Here is a 23403-nt window from a genome sequence, read left to right as displayed (position 1 = left end):
ATTTATAAGAGCTAGGCACCCACTAAGCGCTTTATACATCTGATAGCCTGCAATCCTCCCAAGAACGCTGTGGGTTTGGTATTTTCACCACCCCCATTTTACAGGTGGGAAAACTGAGACTCAGAGGCTGACTTGAGTCACATAACAAGTCAGAGGTGGTGCTGGGATTCAAACCTATTTCCATAGGGCCCTGCAGCAGCTGCTTGATTGACTTTCTATCAGTAAATCCTAATGAGACGTGAAGAGAATGAGAGGGATGCCCACAGTTCCCGCCTGAGGGGGTCACGAGCTCATGGCCATATATGCACACATACGCATCCAGGTGACAAAGAGACAAAAGAACAAGACAGGCGTCAGGTTCCTATCAACAGCAATTTGTGGTGTTATGAGAGGAACTCCCAACAAGTGGCTACACGGACTTGACTTTTCCAAGCCTCAGGTTCTTCATCAGGAAATGGGAACCATAACCCAATCCAGCGGAGCTGCTGAAGGCAACTGAGTTAACCCACATGAACGCCTGTGGCCTGGCAGTTACTCTTAGGTCTGTGTGTGAGTCCAAGGGCCCCTTCAAACTTTCGAGAACACAGCTCTGTGATATCAGAACCAAAGGGGGAAGACTGTCCTTTAAGGGCTGACCATTCCTCCCAACAATGTCCTAGCCCTGCTCCCAAGTACACTAAAAATATTTCCCCAATTCTATAAATGTCTGATTTACCGTATGAAAATCGGAAAATATGATTAAGTTTTAAAAGACAAAAATAAAAATCACCTGCAGGGCTTCCCTGGTGGCGCAGTGGTTGAGAGTCCGCCTGCCAATGCAGGGGACACGGGTTCGTGCCCCGGTGCGGGAAGATCCCACATGCCGCAGAGCGGCTGGGCCCGTGAGCCATGGCCGCTGAGCCTGCGCGTCCAGAGCCTGTGCTCCGCAACGGGCGAGGTGACAACCGTGAGAGGCCCGCGTAGCATTAAAAAAAAAAAAAAAATTACCTGCAATGCAGTCTACTGCTAACATTTGGCATTTATGTTGATATACATTTATATTCACATACTTTAAACTGACCCCAAATATTCCATCACAACGTACTATGCCTCCCTCCAGTCTGGTCTTTGCACTGTGGCCTGTGTGGCTTTTCTGGGACACAACGGGGACCACTTCATGCCTTGGATGGAACCCTTTCAGTGGCTCTCACTGCTCTCGCTGTCCACGCTCTTTCACTGAAATATAAAGTCCGCACGTTCTGGAGGGTTTCTTTTCCCGCTGTCTTCTCTCTATATTCCTTTCTCTCAGACTCAGTGTCTCTGCTTGTCACTGAAGAGCTGAGCCCACTTTCCCTGTTGAACCCAGTGATACAAGGGAAATCCAGTTTCACCTTCTTTGGGAATCCTTCCCAGCTCCCTTCCTGGGGGTCTGCCCCTGCTCCCCTAACCCTCGTCGTCCCAGTGATCCCTGATCACACTTCATTGTTCTGCCTGGTTATCTGTCCCCATCACAGTGTATGAAGGCAGCCAGCCATGTTTTGTGAACCAATCTATATCCCCAATGTCTAGCATGAGTGCTTGGCACTGATGTCCTCATTATGCACTTAGCAAAGCGATAAGCAAACCTGGGAAGCTTTCACTTAATACAGCAGGACAGACTGAGGGCAGCATGTGTATGTCTTCATACTCCATGAGAAGGGGTGAGGTGGGGCAGTAAAGGAGGGACCCCCAGGTTATCTCTGACACCGGCTTTAGACACTCTCCCAGGAGTCACGCAATGCCCAACCTTACTGTGACTCACTCCCAGCATCGTGAGTGCTGGCTCCACCCCTGGAGTTCATGCCAAAAAAGATCTAGAGAAACAGGAATATTACTGATTAATGTTGCACTGCCCTCCCCATAAGGTACCCAGATCCTACAAGTGTTTCACCCAGTTGCTGGTGCACAGAAACCACAGTTTCAACCACACTGCTCTGCACACAGGTTTCTTCTTAAGTTCTCACCACTACTTTTAGCTTAACAGGTGTGCACACAGGTGTCTTGTTTTATTTTTCGAATATATGATGCGCCGTGGGACACTGACATCGGCACCAATGGACTCAGTAGGCAGAGACCATCAAGAAAGCTGTGCGTGTGAGAGCGTGTGGGTGAGAGTGAGCAAAGGCATTCAAAGTGGTTGAGCGGATGTGTGTTCACTTCCAAAAGAGGGGACGAAGCCCCGAGACAAACCTGGTTTGGGAAAAGCTCCTCGGCATCTCCCGTGGGTGTCAGCGTGTTCTCATGTTTGAACATGGGAGTGAGCAAATGTGTCTGGAGGGACTGAAAAGGTAGAAAGAAGAGGCCGTATCAGAGCTGAACTCTTGGAAAGAAGGACAGTACCGTTCTCACCACCCAGAGTTAACCGGCAATAGCATGGTGGTGTACTTTCTTGAGAATTGTTCTGTGTGTGTGCGTGTGTGTGTGCGCGTGCGTGCGCGCCATACCACGTTGTACACACCACTTTCCCACGGTTTAGTCAAGGACATTATGAGCATCTTTTCATGCCACTAAACATACTTTTATACCTTAGTTCTGAGGGCTATCGAATATTCTATTTTCTATTTCATGACGGGACTATATTATTCCCTCACTGTGAAATATTTACGCTTCTAACGGCAAAGCCCATTAACAACTCCTGGGAAATAAAAACAGAATCTGGGTAATAAAATAAAGTCTAACCTTTTTTTTCCTTTTTCCTTTGTGCTTGGTCTAGTTTCACCGGCTGGCAGGAGACCGCGTGCAAACGTCTTGCATCTGCAACTTCAGGTTTCCTACCGTGAAATGGCTGCTCAGGCGCCTTCAGTGGGGCTGCGCATGCGTAAACACTGCACACGGCACTGCAATTCAAGATGGCGGCGGCGGGCCGTGTGCAGTGGCTGCGCAGGGCGCTTGGATCCAGAGCATCCCCTGACGCACAGCTACGCTCATCCCGCGAGAACTCCGCCCCCTCCCCGCTGACACTATAAAGCAGTCCTGCGCACCGCCCGTTGGGAGAGCGTGTGCTGTGGAGCGAAGAGGTGGGGTATTGTATCTTATGTCAAAGACTGAAGCTTTCCTTTACTTCTGAAGACACCTCGGTCTCCTTCAATTGGCTCCAAGGACGCCAGGCCGGAGGACGCTTCTTCGCGCCCCACTCCAAAGGTGGGTAACAGGTTGTTTTCTATTTGTCACTGTATTACAGTGCAGTTTGGCATTTAAAAATATCTGTTTATCAAATGGAATGGCGTTGGGGAAAGGCTTAGTGAATATTCAAGTTTTTTAATTTTTGCTATTTTCATTGTCCTCGTTGACTCATCGGGTGTGTTACTCTCTTGGCCCCGACCACATGGGAAGTGTTCTGAGGGCAAAGACTGATCCTCATTCCGCCCTTGAGGTCTCCAGACCCCAGCACAACACAGAGCATGTGGTGGGAGCCCAGGAGGAGAGGTCAAGTGTGACTTGGTCACTGATAGGCGGCAGCTGACCACTGCAGAGACTTGAACACATACGTCACAGTTTGTAGTTTTTTTAATTAAGAAGTAGATCATTGAGAGAATTTTCTATTATGCATAGGTACATTTTAAAATGTGTATATATCGTAAACGTACAGCTCAATGGAATTTCACCCACTGAACAACAGGTCTGTGTGAACAGCCACCAGATAGAGACATAGAATATTCCAGCACCCCAGAAACTCTTCTCGTACCCCCCTTACGCTCCATGCATTAGTTTGTTTTGCTTTGCTTTGTGGTCGTTGTAGGTGCCTTTTTTCCCCCTTTTCTTTTTCAGATTCAACCTTAGCAAATGGAATCTTGTCTATAGCCTTGGGAGAGCAAGCCCTCATTGTCTGTTGCTCTGGGCCCGTAAGGGGGGCTGTTGATGGAAATGTAGAAAGACAGCATTTTAATAACAAAAAATTAAGGCATTTAGAAGAGCTGATGAGATACAGTTGGAGGCTAAGAACATTTACAAGAAATCGTCCTACTAACCTCTTAGTACAGACCTCCACGGGAGAAAATTTATACTCGGCATTATCTGGTCCTGTGTTTAGTAGTCAATCATACATTCATTTCATCTTCATTCTTCATTCATTCCATCCAGCAAATATTTTGATTGATTGCCTGCTATAGGTCTTAGACCAATTGTGTGTGCTGGAGAGAGAGCAGGAATCAGAATCAATAAAGCCCCTGCCCTCAGGGACAGACAAAACAAATAAGCAAAGCATACTGCCTGTCAAATGGGTGTGGTGCTGCCTAGAGGGGACAGGGAACACCAGCAAGTGGCCCTGTTTTCTGCAGGCAGGCAGAGGAGGATCTCCTACGAGGAAAGCCTTTAGAAGAGCCATACATGGGAAGAGCATTCCAGGAAGAGGCCCCAGCAAGGGCAAAGGCTCCGAGCCTCGCTCGGGCTACCCGGCATATCTGAGGAGTGGGAATGAGACCCAAATGGCTGGAGCCAGAGGGCCAAGAGGAGGAGACTGGACGTGAGGTTAGGTTGTTTTCTTCTTTTGTTTTTGTGTTTTGTATTGGGTCTATTTTATGGCTGGGATTTCTCCTTCTATGGGGCGGGGAGGGGGCGGGAAATATGACATCAGGATGTGTTAGGTATGCCTTAAATGTGAAAGCACAGAGAGGAGTGACTGTGCTTCATTTTGGGAGGCATAAGTATGTTTCACCAGGTGGGTGGAGAAGCACAGTGTGGAGGGCCCCCTAGGGATTGTTGTTGTTTACTCGGGGGAAGTGGGAAGCCATGGGAGGGTTGGGAGCCTAAGATGTACGTGACCTAGACTAAAGATCACTCGGACTGCTATTGAGATATTTATAGGGGGCAGGAACGGAATCAGGAAAACAAGTTTGGAGGCTAGTCCAACACTCCAGAGGAGAGAAGATTTTTTTCTCCCAGTTACTATTGTTTAACAAACCACCCCAAAATTTGTGGCTTAAAACATCAATAGTTTATTATTTCTCATGGTTCTGTGGGCTGCCTGGGCAGTTCTTTTGCTTCACAAGTATCAGCTGGGTCCTATTTTCCTCCATCTTTGCAGGCCTAGTTTTGTTTTTTTTTTTTTTTTAATGTTTGCCCATATGTATTTGACCTTGTTGGCTTTGGGGTGTTTTTATGTTTCCATGAATATTTCCAAGCTTTGTTCTGGAATGCAGTTAAAGGACCTGGAAATGGTTTGATTCTTTCAGGTCTCGCTTTTAAGATTTGTTTGGCAGGATCAAAGCAGCGTTTAGTGTCCAAGGCTAAATTCTCTGCTACTGAGGCAAGACAGTGTACTGCCCATTGCCCGGGAATTGTGAGGTTGTCCAGCTGGGCTGTGTGAGCTCCAGTGTGGTTTGCTCGAATCCAGGGTGGTTGTCTCTGAAGCCTCGAAGTTTCTTGAGTGTGTGCTGATCCATAGTCAGCTGAAGACCTCACGTGGGCCCTTTGCCTGTCTCTGGAGTTCTCTCTCTCCACCCCACTCCTCCCTCTGGTACCCTGCCCTCTGAACTCAGCTGCCTCAGTCTCCCCAGCCTCTCAGCTCCATCTCTTCAGCTCAGAGTCCATCTTGCTTCTTCTGGGTTCTTCCTCCCCAAACATATTGACTTTGAGATGCCTTTTAACCATCCCACTGGAGATTCCTTGAAATGTTTTCTGGAAGAATCCCTTCTGACACCCCAGACTTCTCGTGTTCAAGGTGAGTCAAAGACTCAGGTGCACCTCCTACGCAACGTAACATTGCCTGTCAAGTGATTGCCTTGGCATTTGGAATCTGACTCTGGACTCAGTCTGGCAGCTGTAACTCCTTAAATTATGTCATGTACTAGGTCTTTGATTTGGCTGACGAGCCTCAAAACTTTAGCTTTGTTTCTTCCCTGATCAGGTAAAGGAAAACAATACATTGGTGATTCTGGTTATCCCTTACTTTAAATATACACGGAAGAGACTTTGCTTTTGACTAATGGGCTGCAGTGCTGTTTGTTAGTAGTAGCAGCTAAAGTCCTGGCATTGGTGAATGACGTTGTCTTAAAAATATTAGTTAGAAAGTAAGGTATTCTTATAATAATATCACTCTCACTCGCCAGCTTCTGTATTAGCCAAGACTCTTGCTGGCAAGTCGTGGAAGTCCACCTCAGATTAGCTTAAGCAAAAGTCCTAGAAGAAATCCCCTTACATAAGTGGAATTTATAGGCTCCTATAGCTCAAAAGCTTAAGAGGTGGGAAGGCAGAGCCTGATTCAAACAGTCTTCAGACCCCTCTCCCTCTCTGTCTCTCTCCCTCTTAGTTCTCAATCTGGTGGGACCAAGTTTTTGTTGGCCTTAAGGTTTTGACCTGAGAGAGAAATAGAGAACACTCTTCCCAATATCTCCGGCAAAAGTCCCGTGGGCAAGGGGATCCCAGTTGGCCAGGCTTGGGTCCCCTGTCGGTCCTTGGTGCAGGGTCAGGAGGAGGTCAGGCCCACAGGGTGATAGGACCGGAGCAGCACTGATCTTCTGGGCCCTAGAATTCTTTGCTGTGGGGGCCGACCTGTGCATCCTAAGACATGTAACCGCACCCTTGGCCTCTACCCACTAGATGCCAGTATTAACCTCCCTCCACCCACCGTGACCAGGAAAATAACTCCAGATATTGCCACATGTCCCCTGCTGGGCAGAATCACCCCCGTTGAGAACCAGTTCTATGGAGCGAGAGTAGTTTTCTACGGGAAGAGATGCCGGCTGGGAAAATAGGCCTGTGACCTATTCCAGTGTGTTTTCTGAGCAGAACAGAAGGAGGTGGACCAATTGTTGGGATCTGTTAATGTACAATGAACCACTGACGGGTACAGTTTAGTGCAGTGCTTTAATTCTTACAAAATAATTTTGTGACAGGGTACATAAAAATTGGGGGATACCTGTGAACGTGTTCGAGATGTTATAAGTGTTATAGCAGGACCAGAAAATTCTCTGGTGTCATGATAAAAACCAGAAACTAAGATTGATATACCAAGGTTAGTTTTTTTTTTTTTTTTTTTTTTTTGGGCTGTGCTGTGCAACTTTCAGGATCTTAGTTCCCTGACCAGGGATTGAACCTGGATCCCCACGAGTGGAAGCACGGAGTCCTAACCACTGGACAGCCAGGGAATTCCCGTACCAAGGTCTGTTTTGGCTCAATCTTGTACTAGGTGCATGATCTTTCTTAAATTATTTAATCTCCTTTAATCCTTGACTTTCTTCAATATACAAAATGATTAATGATGTCAGACAAAACAATAATATATGTGAAAGTCCTGGGTAAATGGCATTGAAATTGGAGGTATTATTTAAACTTTTCAATTAATTGAACATGGACGCTACTTCGGTGACTTCTGAGTTTTTAGAATAGTGCATTCAGGTGTGTTTGGGTTGTTTATTCTGTGACTGTGGAGCGTGGTATTCTGTTTCTTATTCTCTCCTTTTCCTTCTCTCCCCTTTTTGGTTAACATAGAGATGTCAGTGTTTATAAGAAAGAAGATGGTTATTTTTACTTTCTAGTATGTTCCAAGAGGCAAAAGAATTGCTCACCTGAGAATTATCAGTCTCTTCTGTTCCTGCTGTTTAAAAAAAAAAATAAGAAAAAAAACATTTCCAGTTCATCTAGCTAACTGGTGGGTGAGAGTCGGAGGAATGATCCTGTCCTCAGGAAGGCAGACATTATGTTCCAACAGCGCATGGTGTATATGTTTTCAGCTTTCTGGCTCTGTTCCACCTTGGTAATAACCCACCCGGTTAATTCAGTGGGATTTAAGCTTCTCGTCTTTGTCTGAACAAATCAGAGATTGCCAGAAAACGTTTGAACAAATCGTGGAACCCAGTCATATTCAAGCATAGAATATATCCCAGAAACAAACAAATGACCTAATCCCATGTCAGATGCAGGGGCTAAATGATTCATCTCCTAAAAGAGTCTTATAGTCAGTGTTTACTTCCCAAGTGAAAGAGAAAATTTGCGTCTTGATCTAAACCAGTTGTAGGAACATTCTCAGAGTGTCACCTTTTGGAGCAAACGTTGTTTGACTTTTGGATTAGATTCGTGATTTTTTACACAAGACTGTCTTTAGAGTTTTGGGTTAAGAATGCTGTGTTTTCCTTTTCTGTTTGTAGAGACAGGCTTTCCTGGGTGACATCTCTTGTTGTTATCACTATTAGTGGATCGTTTTTCATATTCTTGTTTCAAATCTAACAATTGCTGAAATGAACACATTCATTTCTCAACCAGTGAAATATCTCATAAAAGGTGCTTTCTTCTCAGCAGGAGGCTTTGGTAACTTCCGGAGAAATTCAGCATTCTTTAAGTCAGAGACGACACTAATAATCACGATTTACATGTGAACATATAAACTACAGGAAATCAGAGGGAGAAGAAAATTTTATTATGTGCTTGGCTAGGAGTCTTTGAATGTTTATAGTCTGGGAACGGATACTGCGCAAGTCTTTCTGGGATTGACATATATACACTAATATGTATAAAGTGGATAACTAATAAGAACCTGCTGTATAAAAAAATTAATTAAAAAAAAAGTCTTTTCTGTTGTTAGGGAGGGCCCACGTTCCCACCCCACACCCCCAATCCTCAGCCTTGGCTTTGGCGTCAAAACAGCACTCTTCTTACACTTGATAGTGTTAGGGGAGATGTTTTTTTTCCCCTTGGCATATTTCTACAGCTGGAAACTAGGGAAGCAAGGAGGCTGATTAATCGCTTTCTAGCTAAGCACATTAATACTATCCTCTTGGCATCTTCCAACAGTTTGTTTCATTTTGTCGTAAGGACCTGTTTCCTTTCTAATGAAATTTTGGTACGACCTTCTTGTGTGAATGCTGCTTTCTGGGCCCTTTGGGGTTTCCTATACCAGTATTGGTATTTCCACCAGAGAGCTAATATCTGTGGACTGCTGCAGGCACTTGAATCGTGTGTGAGTTAGAGATGAGAGGTATGCAAGCGTGTGGGGTGGGGGAAAGGAGGAGTCAACCTCTGCTCTTCCGAATATGTCCTCAAATACACGTAGCTCTCCGTTCATGGTATATGATGACTTGGTCATTCCAGCTGCTGTTAAGTTTTTTTTAAATTTTTATTTATTTTATTTTTGGCTGTGTTGGGTCTTCGTTTCTGTGCGTGGGCTTTCTCTAGTTGTGGCGAGCGGGGGCCACTCTTCATCGCGGTGCGTGGGCCTCTCACTGTCGCGGCCTCTCTTGTTGCAGAGCACAAGCTCCAGACGCACAGGCTCAGTAGTTGTGGCTCACGGGCCTAGTTGCTCCACGGCATGTGGGACCTTCCCAGACCAGGGCTCGAACCCGTTCCCCTGCATTGGCAGGCAGAGTCTCAACCACTGCGCCACCAGGGAAGCCCTGCTGTTAAGTTTTGAAGGGCCAGTCAACAGAAATAATAATCCAAATCATTCTTCTTCAAGGGTGTCTGAGAACTCTGGCCAGAACCTAGTTTTTAAAAACATAACATATTAGTGATTAGGACAGAATTCTTTCCCAGGGCTCTTCTAGATAATGCCTCCCTAAATGATGGCTCAGATGTATCAGTCAGTCTCAGGAGCTGACCATTAAGCCACTGGCCAAGCTTCTATTTTTAAGAATCGCTAGGAAAAACTGGAAGCAATTTTAGAAAATAAAGGAAATACTCTTTGTCCTTTCTTTTTTTTTTTCCTTGTGGGGAATGAGACGAGACAGAGTCTTTGATTCATGTACAGCCAAGATCTAGGAATAAAACAAATACAGTAGAACCCTTTCCTAAGCAGTAGGCACAGTTCTAATTCCCGCAATTTAGAGATCTGTTGTACATCAAGGTTTTAGTGTATGGGGCTTGTTGTCAACCACACAGTATGATCTGCGATATACCTAGGGTTCCCTGAATATGAAAGCAAAACTTTGCAATAATTTATTTTATTGGATTTGAACCCACTAAACACAGCTCTTGAGTTGTGTACACAGTCTCATTGTTCTAATAGTAAACATTGTGTCCATTGTCAAGTTTAATTAAAATGCAGTGAACCTGTGGCAACTGTGGACAATGGAATCCATGAACTGATAAATAGCTCTGAGATTGTACACACCTGACGTTTTAAGGGCTTTCTGATGATCAAAGTTCAAGCACATTTAATAGTTTCAGCAGTTGCACTGCTTCGATTTGTGTTTATTTTCATTTCCCCTGGGCAGAACTCTCTAATCTGGGCTTAACTTTTCATACCATACTTTTGAGAGGGGCTTAAATTACCCTATTCTCGTAATAGCAATACTCTTAATATGGAAGACTTTAAAAGTGTCTCTGCCCACTTGAAACAGAATTTCCACGACTGTGCATTTATTCTGTAGATACAGGAAACCCAATTATTGCTTGGAATCGAACTAGGCCTTGAGGAACGTGAAACTCTCGTTTTCTCCTCCGCCCCCTACCCATCATCAGACATGGGTTTTATTTTATCAGAATTAAATAAAAATGGATGATGTGAGTGCAAATAGCTACAGGGAAGGGAAAATCTATTTCTAAGATCTTTACTACTTGTGCCTAAATAAGATTGTTCTCTGATTATTTGCTGGCTGTTTATAAGAGAAAATCATTATTCCTGGCTCCTAAGTCTGGAAGTCATTCATACAAGGAGGCACAAAATATTTCAACCGTTTTTATTCCCTCAGTTTTCCTATGCGTATTCATTCAATATTTTGGCTGATAATACAGTGAAAGAACAGGCTCTAGGCAGTTTTTCTAGAAATCAAGATTTATCTACTTCTTTGGATAATCAAATATTCCTTGCTCAGAATGTCCTTCCAAGAACAACCTTTATGAAATACTGCTAGAGCCCTCACCTCCCATCTCTCTCCGTTTTCTTGCCCTGCTTTACTTTTCTTCAAAGCATTCATCAGTTATTTATTAACACCCGTATTTATCTGCTAGCTTATAAACCTCTAGAACAGCGCCACCCAACAGAAATCCAGTGCAAGCAACATAGGACATTAAAAACGTTCTAGGAAACACATTCTAAAGGTGAAAAGAAATAGGTGAAATTAATTATAATAGTGTTACCGACCCAGGCCCTTAGACTCTTTAATCAATAGAAATTGATAAGAGGCCAGATGAGAATTCCAGGCAAACCTTTATTGAGGCTCGGGCTACAGCACGAGGGAGTGAGAACAAGAAACAGGTGCCTCTGCACTCTGCCTGAGAGGAGCTGCTTAAGTCCTTAAATGGGGTAATGACGGAGGGGGGGCGGGTCTGTGGGGTGGGTAGGTGGCTAGCTTAGGTGGTCTGCCCACCCCCTCAGTGGTGCTGCATGCAGGGATCACACACAATCCCCTGTTTTTGCTCCCAGCACCACAGAAATGGCAGTTGGTTTGTGGCCTTTTTGTATCCTGTTGTTCATAATTGCCCCAAATGCCCATTCTTGCAGTTATTTTAGTCTCTTATAGTTTCTTTGTATTCTGTTGCCCAGAGAGATGTTAGCCCAAGTGCAAGCACTCTGGTAGAGGGTCCCAGGTCCCTGCCTATCTCAACAGTATGTTTTATTAAACTTAATACATCCATAATATTATCACTTCAGCATCAAATCAGTGTAAAATGATTGCTAATGTGATTTCATTTTCATTTTTTGGACTAAGTCTTCAGAATCTGGTGTCTATTTTATACTCCCAGCACCTCTTAATCCCAACTGGCCACCTTTCAAGGGCCACATGTGACTTGTGGCTGCCATGTTGGACAGCATGGCTCTAGGATGTAATCTCCACATGGTTAGTGGCTTTGCTTTGTTCGCTAGAGAAAATAAATACTAAGCACATTCTAAGTGCATAGTAAATAGTCAGTGAAATAGCAAATGAATATTAAAATTATAATGACCACACTGTTTAGCCAAAGGTCTGTGTATTACATGTCATCTAGCATGCTGCAATGCCTCTAGTTTTCTCTTCTTCCTAACATTTCCCTCTTGCCTACTACTCTAAGAATATCAAAATGTAAGAAAGTCACTGTGATCATTTATTCTGCCATTGACCTACTTTTGCTGGGAAAAGCCAAAGGCTATATCCTGTGGTGACTCTTCCGCCCTCCCACCCCTCAGAACGGACCCATTCGAGTCTTGTTTCTGCTGTTGCCCCTCCTCTTAGTTCTGTGCTCCCTCCCTTTGATCAGTTCTCAAGCTCCCTAATCAGCAGTGGCTCATACCATTTTTTTAAAACATCATATATCCCTTAATATCTGGGCAACACCTCCTTCCCTTCTCTTCCTCCTGTCAAGTCCAGTAAATAAAGAATGCATTAGGCACCTTCCTTGTGCCAGATACCATGGAAGTAGGCACTGCACATACACCTCAGGGCAGTGTAGACACTGGCCCTGCTTTTGAAGCACTTTCAGTCCAGTGGCTGAGAAAGACAAACAGTCACTACAGTGACGACACAGGAGAGTGTCATGGCAAAGGCACAGGCTCTGGGAAAAACGGTTCAAACCTTGGCACTGCCACTTACTAAGTATATGGGCTTGAGCTGATCACAGTATATCTCTATGCCTTAGTTTTCTCATCTGTAAAATGGAGCTAATAAAAGTATGTACCACATAGTGTTGTTGTAAGGATTAAATTATAGGCAGGTCGGGTGGGGTGGGGAGAAAAAAAATTATCTGCAGGCATACCTTGTTTTTTTTACACTTTGCTTTATTGTGCTTCACAGATATTGCGTTTTTTACAAATTGAAGGTTTGGGGCAACCCTGTGTCGCGCAAGTCTGTTGTTGCCATTTTTCTAACGGCATCAGCTCACTTCATGTCTCTGTGTCACATTTTGGTAGTCCTTGGGCTATTTTTTTTTAATATAAATTTATTTTTATTTTTGGCAGCATTGGGTCTTCATTGCTGCGCACGGGTTTTCTCTAGTTTCGGCGAGCGGGGGCTACTGTTCGTTGCGGTGCGAGGGCTTCTCATTGCGGTGGCTTCTGTTGTGGAGCACGGGCTCTAGGCGCGCGGGCTTCAGTAGCTGTGGCTCGCGGACTCCAGAGTGCAGGCTCAGTAGCTGTGGCGCATGGGCTTAGCTGCTCCACGGCATGTGAGATCTTCCCGGACCAGGTCTTGAACCCGTGTCCCCTGCATTGGCAGGCAGATTCTTAACCACTGTGCCACCAGGGAAGGCTTCCTTGCACTATTTCAAACTTTTTTATTATTATACTTGTTACAGTGATCTGTGACCAGTGATCTTTGACGTTACTACTACGACTTGTTGAAGGCTCAGATGATGATTGGCATTTTTTTTAAGCAATGAAGTATTTTATTTTTTACGTATTTTTAAATTAGGGTATACGCATTGTTTTTTTAGACATAATGCTATTGCACGCTTAACAGTGTAAGCATAACTTTTACACGCACTGGGAAAACAAAAATTCACATGACTCACTTATTGCCATATTTGTTTTATTCCAGCGATCTGGAACTGAATTGGCAATATTTCCAAGGTGCCTGTGTATATCACCATTATACTCTTGTAAAGAGATGACCTTGGATCATTGCCAACTGTGGTTAAGAGACATGCATATCTAATGTATATACACTTACTAGAAGAGTGTCTGGCATTAACATATTTCTAAGTGTTAGATATTTTTATTATTATCCATGTTGGAAGAAGATGGCCCTTTGGGAGAATTCAGGGGGCACAGCAGCCCAGATAGTGAAGGGTCAGGTGACATTTCCTGGAGGAAACCCCATCACCAGTGAAGCCTGATGAGGAGTTTAAGGGGGAGGAACAACATTTATAAAGACCTGGAAGCAAGAGCTCTTACGGCAGTTTGAGGAACTGAAAAAAGTTAAAACTGCCTAAAACGCAAGCCCAAAGGCCTCTGGGGACCAGGTAGAACATATGAAACTGTTGATATTCGACACTTTTCAAACTATAAAAATGGAGGTTATTTATGGTTTAGCCTTAGTATGGCTAATGTGAGCTGTGTAAACAAAACAAAACAAAACAAGAGCGAGCTCCTTAATACACCGTGTGTCATGGGACATTGGGTCTCACTGGGACACTGGGTCTCACCAGGACACCTGCTGCCCTTCGGCTGGGAGGGCTTGTGGGGAAGAGAAGACCTGGGCCCAGGTGGCCTGAGTGCATGGCCGGCTGCAGGTGCCCTGTGGGGCTGAATATACTCAGATGTGCCCATTTTAAAAGTCCAAAGGGTGAATTTTATAGGTTTTTTTATTTTTAAAATGTTAGCCCAGATTTTGGGGAGTGGGGCACAGGAGGAACCAAAGCGTTTGTCAGCCAGACATGGCTGCTTAACTACTAGTTGGTAATCTGCAGCCTGAGTTTAGACCTGGGGGCTGGGGGGTGGGGGCAGGAATGAGGCTGGACTTACGAGTGCAAGATATTTTTTTCTAGGAGTGAAATACTGAATATATTCCCCACTTTCTCTGGCCCTGCCTGCTGCCATCACTGTTCAAAGTCATTTCCTTCTGAAGCCCTCCAGTATCTTCCCACCACACTTAGAATCACATTCAGACTCTACACCCCAGTTTATAACTCCACCCGATCTGCCCCGGCCACTCCCAACCCTGCATGGTGTTCCTACTACACTCAATTTTTTTATTCCTGAAACCCACCAAGCTCATTTTGCCCTCGGGGCTTTTGCACCAGCTATTCTGTCTGCTTGAAATACTTGTCTTTCAGATAGTCCTAAGCCTGGCTCTTTCATTCAGGGGTTGGCTCAAATGTCACATCCTCAGAGAGGCTGTGTTGGAGGTCTCCAAAACCACTTCTGGATTTAAGGATTTGCTAGGAGGACTCCAGGAAGCAGCATGGCCATGATTTTTACAGAGAAAGGACACAAAGGAAAATGGGCAGTCAGCGAATATCCAGTGGATGGATGGATGGATGGAGGATTTTACCTGTCCTGTTGCTCAAGGGCAATGCTTGCTCCCCCATCTGTACTGTCCTAAGACTTCTCTTTCAGGCCCTTCCCTTTGGCCTGTAGATACCAACATGTGTACCCGACGTGTGCCCAGCTGAGAGGCTGATTTCATGAGTGAGAACAGTTGGATTTTATCCCGTCCCTGACCAGACTTCAACTTTGCAGACTGCAGTGTTTCCGGTTTATCTCGTAGCTGTGTCCTAGCATCCCCCTGCCCCTCAGCCTCCCTCCCCTCCCTCATCCCTTTGATCAATGGCATTATCCTTCTCTGGCTGAACTGTTTACACACACACACACACACACACACACACACACACACATTTTATAAGCACTGAAGCAGTGAAAAAGCAGAACTCTGACCCATACTCTATATTTCATGGGAAACCTTTCCAAAGAGATTCAGCTGAAAGAGTTTCTAAGAAACTCCTTCCTCCCTCCCTTCCTTCCCTCCTTCCCTTTATCCACTTTTTTTTTCACTCTTTCATAAAACTCTGAGCCAGGCACTTTGTCAGGCATGGGAGACAGGTGTGAACAAGACAAACACCTGTGGTTTTTATCCTTAAAATCTGGCTTTTAGATGCTGCGGGCATGGACACTAGTAGGTAAGGAAACAGCAAGCGGCAATCATTTTGTAAAAGGTCCCAGAGGTGAGGAAGCCGCTGAGGTTATAACTGTTGGCTGCCCTACTCTGCACTGAAAGTAAGGCCACGGGTGCCAGGACTGGCCGTGTGAGGAAGTAAAAAAAAAAACCACCTCTTTGCAGCTAAGAAACTTAAAGGAGCACCGCTGTGTCCAGCCCTGCTCGTTCAGCCTGTGTCTGGAGCTCAGTTTCTCCACCTGAGGATGGCGCTCTCCCAGGCTGTGTGGCTATGGGGTGTGTTTTCTACTTTTTTGAGTGGTTGCCCTAGAATTTGCAGTATACACTTACGTACATGTGCATTTACTCACATTTATAATTGATCCAAGTCCACTGTACCACTTCACAGGTAACACCAGTACCTTCAAAAACAATCCTTATTCGTCCACCATCCCTTGCATCATCGCTGTCATTCTCTTCACTTAGGCATAAGCATACACACACACACACACACACACACACACACACGTGCGCGCGCACGCGCAGGCATACATAACTGAATACATTGTTGCTATTATTATTTTGAACAAGCTGCATCTGTTAGATCAGTAAAGAATAAGGAAAATAAAGGTTTTTATTCCACCTTCACTTTTTCCTTCTCTGTTGCTCTTCTTTATGTAGATCCGAGTTTCTGATTTTTTTTCCTTCTCTCTAAAGAACTTCTTTTAGTATGTCTTAGAAGGCTGGTCTGCTGGCAGCAGATCTTCTCAGTTTTTCTTGGTCTCAGAACATCTTCATTTCTCCTTCACTTTTGAAGGATAATTTGCCTGGAATAGAATTCTCAGTCGGTCAGTTTTTTTCTCTCTCAATGCTTTAAGTATTTCCCTCCACTCCTTTTGTGTGTTGGTTTCTGGCAAGTCAGGTGTCATTATCTTTGCCCATCAGTAAGGCAGTTTCCCTTTCCTTCATGAGTTTTTCCTTTATTTTTGATTTTCTGCCATTTAAATATGATATGCCTAGATGTAGTTATACGATATGAAGAAATAAGATATAGCCTAGACCTAGGCATTTATCCTGCCTGGTGTCTCTGAGCTTCCTGGATCTGTGGTTTAGTGTCTGACATTCATTTAAGGGAAATTCCCAGTTATTAGTGCTTCAAATATTCTGTTGCTTGCTTTCTTCTCCTTCTGGTATTCCCCTTATACATATGTTATACCTTTTGTGGTTCTCCCACAGCCCTTGGAAATTCCATTCTGTTTTTTCTTTTTTCAGTCTTCGTCGTCTATGCGTCTTGGCTTATGAGGATTCTATTGATACATTGTCAAGCTCAAAGATGCTTTCCTCAGCTGTGTCCAGTCTACTAGTAAACCAATTAAAGACAATATTTCTGTTACAGTGCTTTTTATCTGTAGCATTTCCTTTTCATTCTTTCTTAGAATTTCTCTGACTCTCTGCTTACATTGCCCATCTGCTTCTACATGCTGTCTACCCAGTAGAGTCCTTAGCATCTTAATCATAGTTGTTTTAAATTCCCAGTCTGAGAATTCCAATATCGTTGCCACATCTGAGTCTGGTTCTGATGCTTGCTCTCTCTCCAAACTGTGTTTTTTGCTCTTTGGTATGCCTTATAATTTTTTGCTGATAGCCTGACATGATGTACCCAGTAACAGGAACTGCTATAGGTTTTTAGTAAGGTGGTGATGAGGTGGGAGGGGAGGGGAAGCGTTTCGTAGTCCTGTGTTTAGCTCTCAGTCTTTTAGCGAGACTGTGCCTCTGGACTGTGAACCCCCCCGATGCTTCTCAGTTCGTCTTCCTCACCCCCTAAGGTGGGACAGGTGGCTAGAGTGGGCTGAAGCCGGGTATTTCCCTTCCTCCACGTGGAGAGCTATAGGGGCCTGGAGTTAGGTATTTTCCTTCTCCTAAATCAGTTAAGTTCTTATAAAATCCCAGCAGGTGAAGTCCTGGTTAAGTAGTTTCTCCTGAGGGCAGACCTTGTTAAGAGGTACAGAGTGGTCTGGCCTATTTCAGAATGCTTCCTTTTCCCCTCCCCTGCTGGAAGAATGAGGGGACTTTTCTCTGATATTCACTGTGAGTACCTGGTCCAGTAAAACAGTGTGGGGAACCCCCCCATGACTGGGTACCCCTGGAGTTTTTGACTCTCAGATCCTGTCCACAGCAGCCTCCAGCAATTCATCAATTTCAGCACCGGTTTCCCTATGCTGGTACTGGCTCCCGCCAAGGTTGATGGTCCAATAAGTGGTGATTTTCTGTATTCAACTGTCTGTCTCCCCGATTTGGGGGCAGTGGTTTGCCCTGTGACCTCATTTCTTTTACTGATCTAAGAAGAGCTGTTAATTGTTTTCAGTTTGTTCAGCTTTTTGCCTGTTTCTATGATGGAGAGGTGACTTCTAAGCTTCTTATTACATGATGGACTAGAAACCGGAAGTCTGCCCACCAGTTTTAAGAACCAAAGAAGTGACGGATTGAGAATGTCAAGAATTTTTTTTTCGGGGCGGGGGGGATTTATTGGGTTAGAAATGGAAATTTTAGGCTTCTGTTGGAAGTTTCAAAGGTGCCTGAAAGAGAAAGTTTTGACCGATATTCTGGCCACGTGCAGGAAATGGTGATATTGCAAAGCACATGAGTCCGGGGACCAGCGAAAGGGGAGCTTGAAATCTGCTTCTCTCAACACCCTGTTGTGTGCCCCAGGTCAGTTACTTCCCTTTTCTGAGATTCCTTATCTAAAACTGGGTGTTGGGACATTTACCGGAAGCTTTTGAAGGGATTAGAGGTAATTTGTATAAAGTACATAGTAGAAGGTATATTTCCCGTTGTTTTGTACATAATAGAATAGAAACATTATAGATCATTATAGACATAAAGTTTTTTCTTCCTTTTACTATGGAAAAAAAAAACCTGAATGTTCACTTAGCTCTCCAAGGACACAGGAAGACATTCAAGGTTAACACAGTGCAAACCAAACTAGAGAATGGTATGTGGAAAAGCGAATTTGAGCAACGTAGAAAACACAATTCATTATTCAGATCTGTCCGAAGATTCTGGGCACATGTGGCAAAGTGTAAGATGGTGAACTTTTCCCCTCGCAGCCTTGTCTTCACTGGGAAGTTTCTCCCTTGAGGGAGTCACTTTATGATATAGTAATTGAGTAGGAAGAGAGAAATCTCTTGCTAAAAGAAGTAAGTGACTGGGTAGCAAATCAGTTATCAGAAGCATCATTAAAAAAAAAAAGTCTACTAAGCACCAGGGTATTCTTTTGTGGCTGGGAGAGTAAACTTATATAAAGCACAAAGGTACCCCCTCCCACTTTGAAAAATCTCCAACTTCTGTTTCCTCTCCACTTTGAGGGAAGTGATACACTAAAATTAAGCGGTGGCTTCTCATCGCGGTTAGCAGCCTACACTTGGAGCCAGTCTGTCCTGGGTTTGCAGCCGGGCTGGCCACCGCATGTCCTCATGGAACCTGGGGTAAATTAACCGACTTCTCCAAGCCTCCATTTCTCACCTGTAAAATGGCAGTTGTTGCAAAAATGAAATGTTGATAATCCCTGAAAAGAACTTAGCTCAGTGCTTGTGAAGGTTAGTCGTCATGATTTCTAGAAAAGGGCGGCTTCAGGACATTTTTGGACTCGAAATCCTCTGCAAACAGTGACTCAGAAAGACTTCTGAAATTAAAGGAACAATTCAGAACAGGTTTTAAAAGTCGGGAAAAGATGGCAGTGGGGACGATCAGGAGTAATCTTGCCTGCCATCTGGAAGAGAAGCCAACATCCTCCTGTGGTTTTGCTTTCCTAGAATCACTTCTGCTTCTAGCCTGGAAGTGGACAAGGATGGAGAGAGATTGGAGATGAGCAAAATGAAAGCAAAGCAAAGTGTTCCATCTTCCAGAAGGGTCCCCAGAGTTACGTAGCTTCCCAGTTCTGGGTGGAACCCAGAAACTATTGCCTCTGAGCAGAGGGCTGGATGAGTCGATGCATGTGAAGCCCTTAACAACAGTGTCGGGCACCAGGTAAGCCCCGTTTCATACTGTGCTGTTGGGTTTGCTCCCCCTGACACCCACGTTCCCAAGGGGCACAGAGCTGCCCTCCAGGGGATCACACTGTTTCTCGATTTCTCAAAAATCATACTCTTTATAGATAAAGCACAGAAATATGCACAGTGCATGAACAGATGTATAGTGTATATGTGGTATTAACATATCATGGGGTAATTACAAAAAACAGTCTAAAAATATTCCTTATGGGGGGATGCAAATGAGAAACATGTTAAATAACACTGGCTAACCCTGATATAACGGGCTGGGGGGGACATGGACGGGGCAGGTACCCAATATAAGACTAAAAATGGCGGGACCTCAGATGGCAGGAAGGTGTGGGGGGATGGGAGGAGGGATTTCATGTGTGCAGGAAGCACGTTAAAGTGAGAAAGTTCCCCTGAGTGAGCAACATCCTCCTCCTTGCTGCTGCTCCTACTTCCTAGTTGGGAAGGCAGTATTGTGTAAGGAGGAGAGAAGGAACGTCTTGGGAATTCTGGCTCTGCCATTCATTTGCTGTGTGGTCTTGGGCAAACCACTGACCTCTCTGAGCCACATCTATAATGTGGGCCTAGCAATATGAGAGTCCGAGTGAAGTACCTGAGGAACAGCAGATGTTTAGGAAATGTGATGTCATTTTTACACCGTCCTCTTTGTCCTGTAAAATGGCAGATGACCCAGGAGTGTTTGAAATTTTCAGGAAGGGAAATCACTTCCTTTGAGGTGAACTCCTATCCATTGACATTTTATTCAAATTCTAGTCCCTCTGTCTTCTTTTTAACCCTCTCTTCCAAAGCTCTGGTTCTTAATTTTCTTTTGAAATTTCCAATAACACATGTATTAGGGATGCATTATTTGCCAAGTATCAAACACACATTATTTTATTTAATCCTCACAACAGTCCTATGAAGCCAGCACTTGATATATGGTTGTTTTTTTTTTAATTCAGCTATTCTAAATAGGTTTGTAGTGGTCTCTCATTTTGGTGACTAAAGATGTTGAACATTTTTTCATTTGCTTATTTGTCATCAGTATATATTTTATTTGTGCCTGTTCAAATCTTTTGCCCACTTAAAAATATTGGGTGGTTTGTTTTCTTATTATCATTATTGTAGTTTGAAAGTTTTCAAACACATATTCTGGATACGAATCCTTTGTCAGATATATGATTGGCCAACATTTCCTTCTGTTGTGTGGCTCATCTTTTCATTTCTCAACAGTGTCTTTCACAGAGCAAATGTTTTAAATTTTGATGATGTCCAGTGTATCAACATTTTTTTCTGTGGATGAAGGTTTTGGTGTTGTAGCTAATTATTTTAAACACCGTGAGCCAGTCAACATGCACCTGTGGGCCACGTGCATCCTGCGGGCCCCACAATGGGGTGGGATTTTTAGACTAGAAGGAACCTCAGGGGATGTGGAAGCCATGACAATGTGCTTCTCGGGTCTCCCGCAGCAGGGCCTGTAATTGACCGAGGGTCCGGATGCCCTGCTCTGAAATCCACCTTTGTGCCAAGACCACATTTCCCCCAGGTTTTTCCTTACCAGTGACTGCCTGCAACAGGGGTACTAAAGCAGGCTCGTTTCTGGGAAACACGTGGCTTTGCCAGAACGTTCTTAGAATGGTGCCACAGACTCAGACTACTCCTACCCACCTGTTCGTTCTTCTTTTGTCCTCTGCGGGGGTTAGGCGAGCGTTGTGGTCTAACTCTTCTCCCAGCCTCCTCTGGCTTCTTTCTCGTGTTCCCATCCTATGGGTCCCCCCCATGAAAAGTCTTGTATGTCTTTTCCCAGCTTGGCATCTGCTAGTACCGTGCCTGGCAGGTCACATAAATGGCTAAAGTGGTTCAGGTGAGGCCTGAGGTGAGTTAAAACCCCACCCCTGTTTCACGAGGACAGCTTGTATCTAATTCTGATTGTTGCCAAGGAGAGAGTGAACCCAGGGCAGAACATCACTAGTTTTTAAGGAGAAAAACTACAAAAAATTATAATCCTTAATTCACCCCTCTCCTTTGACAGAAGAAATTGAGGCAAGGAAGGGAAATGCCTTTTCTAAGATCACTCGTGTAGTAGGTGGCAGAATGTGGCCAGAATCCAGAGATACTAGATCCTGATCCAGCTCTTTCCCTTCTTCCTGTTTATCGAGTAGGTGGGTCCGTATTCGTTATCTATGGCTGTGTAACAAATCACACACACACACACACACACACACACACACACACACACACACACACACACACACACACACACACACACACACACACACCTCTGCGCCAAATGGCAGCTTATAACAAGGCACACTTACTGTCTCACAGTTTCTGTGGATTGGAATCTGGACTCTGCTTAGCTGGGTCTCTCACAAGTCTGCATTCAAAGTGTCAGTTTAGGCCAGGGTCTCATCTGAAGGCTCAGTTGAAGAATCTGCCTCCAAGCTCATGTGGCTGTTGGTAGGACTCATTCCCTCAAGGGCTGTTGGACTGAGGACTTCAGGTGTTTTCTTGCTGTCTGTCAAAGGCCACCCTCAGCTCCTTGCTGCGTGGAGCTGCCCAACATGACAGCTTGCTTCATCAGTGTACAAGCTGAGCAGGGGACAGCGTCTGCTGGCAGAGGTGGAAGTCACAGTCCTCTGTAACCTAATCACGAAGTGCTATCCTCCCATGTTTATGGTATTCTATTTGCTAGACAGTCACTAGGCCAGCCTACACTCCAAGGGACATGAATACAGGGGGCCATGTTCGAATACTGCCTTGGAAATTAGGACATCCCCAGTTGTGTTGCATCTTTCCCCTGTAAACCAAGACACTACTTTCGTGGGGAGAGGTCGGGGATCTATTATATTAAAATGAAAACAAGTGCTGATGTAACTGCAGGACAAGATTGTGGAGGGAGAACTAGATCAATGTGGACAAGAAGGGAAGCGGTGGTAGGGGATAGAGTGGGGTAGAAAAAGAACCTCCAAGCCAGGGCAGCAAAACCCTGTTTTCCCCACCAGGCACCCTCACCGTGTTCTATCTTCATTTTGTTCTGTGCCATGGGCACGGAAAACGTTGTTAGCAAAATTCAGGACATTGCTTTTGCAGAGATCCTTTGCTCTCAGATTACTGCATATTCCTTCTAGTACTGAGAGTGCTCATAATTGTCGAGGAGAAATACAAGGATCAAAACTGTCTCCTTTGTATATAGGGAGGAAGTATGGGACAGTAATTAAAATAATGATAACCATTAATATTTGTCAAGGGCTAGCTGGACAGCCTGCCTGGAGCCCAGCAGCTTTGCCCCATTGAGTCCTCAGAACAATTCTGTGAGGTTGTATTAATATTCTCTCCATTTTACAGAGGAAGAAACTGAGGCTTAGAGAGATTGGGAGATTTACCTAATGTCACAGCTAGATGGGGCTAGAGCAGGAATTGACCCATGTTTTATTTCACTTCAATATCTACCACTAGAGTATTTCCCAAATTTTATTCATTCATGTATAAACTGTCAGAGTTGCTGCCATATCCAATATCATTTATTCTGCTCTCTCATACGGGATACATTTTACTACTCTCCCCCTAACTTGCAATGATGCAGGCTCTGGGCTATGGCAGAACTGTTTAACCCTGCTCCTATCACCTCTCTGAGCTGCAATTTTCTCATCTCTAAAAGAGGAGCACGGGCTCAATTTGTCTGACAGAGAAACAGATCATGGGAGTAAATTAGGAGGCACATTGTAGGTGCCCTAGAAATATTTTGCTGAAGGGACCCTCAAGGAATAGGATCTATCTTTATTAACTCTTCTAAAAGATATATACATGGTTAGTATATTTTCAGCGTCATCATCAATATTAAGGAATTCCTTAGCACTTTCCATGACCTCCGAGAAATTTGCAATTAAGTGTTAAGATCGGCGTGTGGA

At 44.4% G+C, this 23403-nt stretch overlaps 1 long non-coding RNA gene across 1 annotated transcript in view; it reads left to right on the top strand.

Annotated features, from left to right (window-relative positions):
* The first annotated feature begins 4390 nt into the window (after positions 1-4390).
* LOC132505875 (uncharacterized) overlaps positions 4391-23403 on the top strand; it is a 32885-nt gene continuing 13872 nt past the window's right edge. Inside the window, exons 1-3 of the long non-coding RNA XR_009535575.1 lie at positions 4391-4485; positions 18073-18164; positions 19268-19481. This is a non-coding gene — a long non-coding RNA (uncharacterized LOC132505875). The remainder of the gene's footprint in view (positions 4486-18072; positions 18165-19267; positions 19482-23403) is intronic.

This window comes from Lagenorhynchus albirostris, chromosome 15, assembly GCF_949774975.1.
Source record: "Lagenorhynchus albirostris chromosome 15, mLagAlb1.1, whole genome shotgun sequence".
NCBI classification, from domain to species: Eukaryota; Metazoa; Chordata; class Mammalia; order Artiodactyla; family Delphinidae; genus Lagenorhynchus; species Lagenorhynchus albirostris.
This window is presented reverse-complemented; position numbering and strand designations above follow the sequence as displayed.